Source organism: Cyprinus carpio, chromosome A1 (assembly GCF_018340385.1).
Source record: "Cyprinus carpio isolate SPL01 chromosome A1, ASM1834038v1, whole genome shotgun sequence".
Taxonomy (NCBI): Eukaryota; Metazoa; Chordata; class Actinopteri; order Cypriniformes; family Cyprinidae; genus Cyprinus; species Cyprinus carpio.
In genome coordinates, this window is record NC_056572.1 from 36,512,240 (window position 1) to 36,518,168 (window position 5,929).

Below are 5,929 nucleotides of genomic sequence, written 5' to 3' on the forward strand. Positions count from 1 at the left end.
CAAAGCCTCTCCAATATGTGAATACAGAGTGTTTCTGAGTGTTAATTGATGCTCAGACTGGTGAAAAAACGAAACCATTTTATTTTATTTTATTTTATTTTATTTTATTTTATTTTATTTTAATTTTATAAGTCATTTTGTACTGCTTCTGTGTGCATGGAATAGATACTAAATAGCAAAAAAAACACAAATAATATAGTCAATAAAAGCATTTGCCAAATGCATTAGTATAAGATGCAAGAAATTATCAAATGTAAACTTTGCCTAGATTCTGTATGGCAAATATTTCACAAACAATATACTGTATTTTTTATTTATTTTTTTTTTTAAGAAATTAATACTTTTATTCAGCAAATATCCATTAAATTGATCAAAAGTGACAATGTTACAAAAGATTTCTATTTCAAATAAATGCTGTTCTTTTGAACTTTCTATGCATCAAAGAATCTTGAAAAATGAAATGGATCACGATTTCCACAAATATATGATCAGCACAACTGTTTTCAACATGATAATAATCAGAAATGTTTCTTGAGCAGTAAATCATCATATTAGAATGATTTCTGAAGATCATGTGGCACTGAAGACTGGAGTAATGATGCTGAAAATACAGCTTTGCATCACAGAAATAAATTACATTTTAACATATAATCACAGAAAACAGCTGTTTTACATCTTTGATCAATTAAATGCAGCCATGGTGAACAGAAATGACTTCAAATGTAAAAAAAAAAAAAAAAACCTCTTTCAAACTTTTGAAGACTTCTATAAGTTGACGGAAGATGTTCAAGCTTTAATCTTAATGTTCTTGTAGTGTGAAATGATGATGGAAAGCAGAACAAAGTTTGCAAGGCTTCTGTACATTAGGGTTTCAGTCTGAATTAGTCACAGCTCTTAGTAAAAAAGAGTCATTTCAAGCATGATCACAGCAAAGAAATACTGTGTGACTGACAGGATGAAGATGTTCATTCACCTGTCCTTCACGTGTCTGTTCTCAAACTATCCCTGCATGTGTGAAACGTGCCGCCGCTAAAAGCTCTGCCTCACACGAGCTTGTTAAAAGACTTCAGTGATTGCATCTAAACACTGGACGAGCGTCTCTTCTCCAGCTTCTAATGTGATGCTCTTGAGTCATGCCTCATCTGGACAGGCCGAGTGTGTGTCTGAGGATGCTGTTGCTGCTGTTATTGTGTTGTTTGTATTAGTATTCAGGAGCACACATGTACCCATGGACCCCCGGAGAGCAAATCCATGCATCTCCTGCTCTGATTACCAGCCATTATGACAAAAACAGAAGCTCTCGGACGGGAACACATCAGCACACACTCACTGTGTTCTTCTGTTACACTTGTAGACCCTTTAGCTCTTTTTCAAAATAAGCAGACAGCAAAATCATGCTGCCTTTAAGATAAATCATCATGGCAGAATGGTGTGTTGGGAAGTTAGATGCATCCTTGGAAGGAAGCTGACTGTGTAGACGCTGAGGAAGCTCAGTTTGTGTCTGAATGGAGTTCAGTTCATCCGCCGAGAGATCAGACTCACGTCGAAACACTGATGCTGTAGATAACAGCAGAGTTACTTTGACATGAAAACATGAGAAGTGCTGCTCACAACATGCTAGTCATGTAAATGATGACGTAATATATAACAAACGTGCCATTTATTTTGCTGATGAGACCTTTGGTTATAAAGTTATAAAATAAATAAATAAATTAGGCAGATTTAAATAGTTCTGTATGAATTTTAAGCAAGCAATATTTAATAGTAAGTATATATATATATATAGGAAGAAGAAAAGTTAACAAAAAATAAGATTTAAATGTTCATGTAAAATTTTCTGCAACATTAATTATTCAATAGAGAATAATTATTCAGAGAAGTGTGTGTGTTTTATGAGTGTGTGTGTGTGTGTGTGTGTGTGTGTGTGTATGTGTGTCTGTGTGTGTGTGGTGTGTTTGTGTGTGTGTGTTATGAGTGTGTGTATGTGAGTTTGTGTGTATGAGTGTGTGTATGTGTGTGTGTGTGTGTGTGTGTGTGTGGTGTGTGTGTGTGTGTGTGTGTGTATGGTGTGTGTGTGTATGTGTGTGTGTGTGTGTGTGTGTGTGTGTGTGTGTGTGTGTGTGTGTGTGTTTATGAGTGTGTGTATGTGAGTTTGTGTTTATGAGTGTGTGTGCGTGTGTCTGTGTCTGTGTGTGTGTGTGTGTGTGTCTACGTGTGTGTGTGTGAGTGTGTGTGTTTATGAGTGTGTGTGTGTGTGTGTTTATGAGTGTGTGTGTGTGTGTGCTAGTATGTGTGTGTGTGTGTATGAGTGTGTGTGTGTGCGTGTTTGTGTGCGTGTGTGTGTGTGTGTTTATGAGTGTGTGTGAGTGTGTGTGAGTGTGTGTTTAAGAGTGTGTGTGTGTGTGTGTTTGTGTGTGTGTGTTTATGAGTGTGTGTGTGTGTGTGTGTGTGTGTGGCTCTGTTTGTTCTCGTCGGACTTGCTGTACATTACCACAACACACACTCACATCCAGCTCGAGTCTATAAATCTCTTACATCATATCAAACTCGAGTCTATAACTCTCTTTCAGGCTTTCATCTCTAATGTAATTTGTATGTTTCTCCTGGGAGAATTAAAACAAACCCAAAGGAGTCACTAGCTGTTGCAGAAATGTTGGAGTTCATATTGAACTCTCTGACTTTTTGACTGTAGACTTTGTAAGTGTGGTTTGAGACATTAGTGAGATCTTTTCTGGAAGTTCAAAGGAAATGCATGAAATGACCGAGGTGTTTTTCTATGAAGAAGCATCTCAGCTGAAGTCTTGTATCTCCATTGCTGTCTATGAGATGTTTTGGGGCTCTGATCTCTGCTGTTTCTGCTCTCAGGTCTGGAGGTGGTTGGTTCTGGTCTTCATATATCTTCACATTCTCCTCAACTGGACGAAAAAAGAGGACGAGGATGAAGTGTGTATATAAGCAGGTCTGTGTTTGACCTTTCTTCATCCTCTCACAGAGAGCCTCTGGCGCTGTACGAAGACGTGCTGACGGATGTGGAGCTGCGTCCCGCTCTCAGGGTTTGTGGAGATCTGGACCGGCAGCACTTCCTCCCACCAGGTATGAAGAGATAAAACGACACTGAAGCTCCGAGGTGGGTGGCATGATGGAGATCATATATCACTACATGAGTCACTGTACATCACCACCAGTCTATGCCATGATACACTGCAAATTCAGAGAACAAGTGAAAGAGACTCCGTCTAAATGTTTACTGGTTCATAATGCTGCGATTGCTGGTAATGTAATCAAACCCTAAGAGCGTAACAGATTCAATATTCAGTTTGGCACAAAAAATATAAATATCAATTTGTTAAATGTTTCTCAGTGTAGACTGAAGATTCTTTAAATTTTTTTAAACATTTGCTGATCTGAAATGTTGCCTGGCAACTGTAAACTAAGCCTTGAATTGATTTTTTTTTTTTTACAACCATACTGACATTTTTTTTAGTTTTTCATTTTGCCACTCAGACTTCTGATTGGTGAAGCACAGTGTAATGGTGTAAAACACTCCTTAACCGTAGTAAAACACTGCAGTCTCGAGTGGCTCACCACTGTGTGTGTGTGTGTGTGTGTGTGTGTGTGTGTGTGTGTGTGTGTGTGTGTGTGTGTGTGTGTGTGTGTGTGTGTGTGTGTCGGGCAGCAGGGCGTCTCTGTCAGGCTGATGTTTGAGACGGTCACAGGACATAGTGTGAGTGCTGATCTGGAGTTAAAGAATGAAGGAAGTACCATGATTTACTACAGCTGGGAGAGACTGACGCAAACACACACACTCACTCAACACTGCTACTTCAACAACACTACAGGTACAAACACACACACACACACACATCAGAAATCTCAATGTGTCCACAAAGTTCACTACAGATCATAAGATTTTGTTAATGTTTTTCAAAGAAGTCTCTTCTGCAAGGCTGTATTTATCTGATTAAAAATACAGGAAAATCAATAATATTGTGAAATATTATTTCAAATTAAAATACCTGCTTTCCATGTTAATATCTGTTAAAATGGAATTTATTTCTGTGATGCGCAGCTGAATTTTCAGCATCATTACTCCAGTAAACAAAAACTTTTGAACACTAGTGCTTATAAACAATATTATACAGACTACATACATACATTTCTCCTCATGAATATGTAAATTACTTGCTAAGAGTCTCAAACAGAAGATTTGATCTCATGAAGCTCCGCTCTCTTTCTGTTATCGTCTCTGTCAGCAGTGATTTTGTCCGGCAGCACCAAGCACATTATCTTCAAGAGTGCGTCCGCGGACATCAGGACTGAAGACTGTCGTCTGAACACACAGCCGGTGCTGATGGGCGGAGCTTCACTGCGGGTCACTCTGAGGGGCGTGGCTTTAGAGCAGGACAATAGTGCACAGCAGAGAGCCACACTAGAGGTGTGTGTGTGTGTGTGTGTGTGTGTGTGTGTGTGTGTGTGTGTGTGTGTGTGTGTGTGTGTGTGTGTGTGTGTGTGTGGAAGAAGCTGGAGCAGAAAGCGTCCGTGTCAGTGTGTAAACGGATGGTCAGGGATCTGCTGAGAGGAGTTCACACTCCAGAACGACCCAGTTCTCCTGCTGATCTCTACATCACAGACGAGGAGCTTTTCAACACACTCAACCCTCGTGTATGTGATCACAGCAACACACACACACACACATCTATAGTTCTGAACACTGATTGGATGAGCACACACACACACACACACTGATATATGGCAAAACAACATTATGAAACTGATATCTATAGTTCTGAACACTGATTGGATGAGCCGTGTTTACATTTACATTTACATTTAGTCATTTAGCAGACGCTTTTATCCAAAGCGACTTACAAATGAGGACAATGGAAGCAATCAAAAACAACAAAAGAGCAATGATATATAAGTGCTATAAGAAGTCTCAGTTAGCCTAAACACAGTATACGTAGCAAGGGCTTTTAAATAATATAATAAATAAAAAGAAAACAGACAGAATATAAAAAGAATATAGCAAGCTAGTGTTAGAGGTCTTTTTTTATAATTGTATAATAAATGAAAAGAAAATAGAATACAAAAAGATTAGAAAGGTAGTTAGATTTTTTTTTTAATAGAATTAGAATAGTGAGTGCAAAAGTTAGAGGGTCAAATAAAGATGGAAGAGATGTGTTTTAAGCCGATTCTTGAAGATGGCTAAGGACTCAGCTGCTGGGATTGAGTTTTGCAAAAAACAAAAAAACAAACAAAAAAAAACATTTCATTTACACATAAAAAAAAAAAAAAACAAAAAATATATAAAAAAATTTATTTATAAATAATAAATATAACAAACACGTACATATGTGTGTATATGCATATATGTATATATCCAGCGCCCTTTCCCCGGGCGCTGGATATAGCTGCCCACTGCTCCGGATATATATATATATATATATATATATATATAGTATGTAAATATTATACTTCATACTTATGTAAATATTTCATATTGCTGTCATTTTATAAAAGCGATAGGAAAAGCCACAAGATGCTGTGCATTACCTGATAATGAATAAAATAAATGTACAATTTAGGGGTATTGTTGAAACCCAAAAATGTCTAAAAACATATATTTAAAATAATTAAATATGACTTAAATCTACAACTTCATGCATATTACTTTACAACCATCTCAGCAGTCCCCCAAAGCTGGAATATACAAGCTTATCAAAGAAATGAAGGAGGGCTTTCATAAGACTTCAAACACAGCTGAATGTACAAATATCAAGTGTCATGAAATCATCCAGTGCTGTACAGTCAGACCCCATCAATTTACCCAGAAACCTTGAGATCCTCATCAGCCCTGAATAACAGCCTGATGAAAAGATTCTCCTCATCATTATAAGCATATACAGTATAATTACAAAACAGAGCTGTG

The 5,929-nt window shown here is 37.5% G+C and overlaps 1 long non-coding RNA gene across 2 annotated transcripts; it reads left to right on the forward strand.

The window, feature by feature from the left end:
* The first annotated feature begins 2,550 nt into the window (after positions 1 to 2,550).
* On the forward strand, positions 2,551 to 4,689 carry LOC122146404. Of its 2 annotated transcripts, none has more exons than XR_006160965.1 (3): positions 2,551 to 3,127; positions 3,680 to 3,839; positions 4,254 to 4,689. It is a non-coding gene; the product is annotated as an uncharacterized LOC122146404 (long non-coding RNA). The 2 variants fall into 2 exon arrangements; XR_006160967.1 differs by having other exon boundaries at positions 2,551 to 3,093; positions 3,677 to 3,839.
* The last annotated feature ends 1,240 nt before the right edge of the window (positions 4,690 to 5,929 follow it).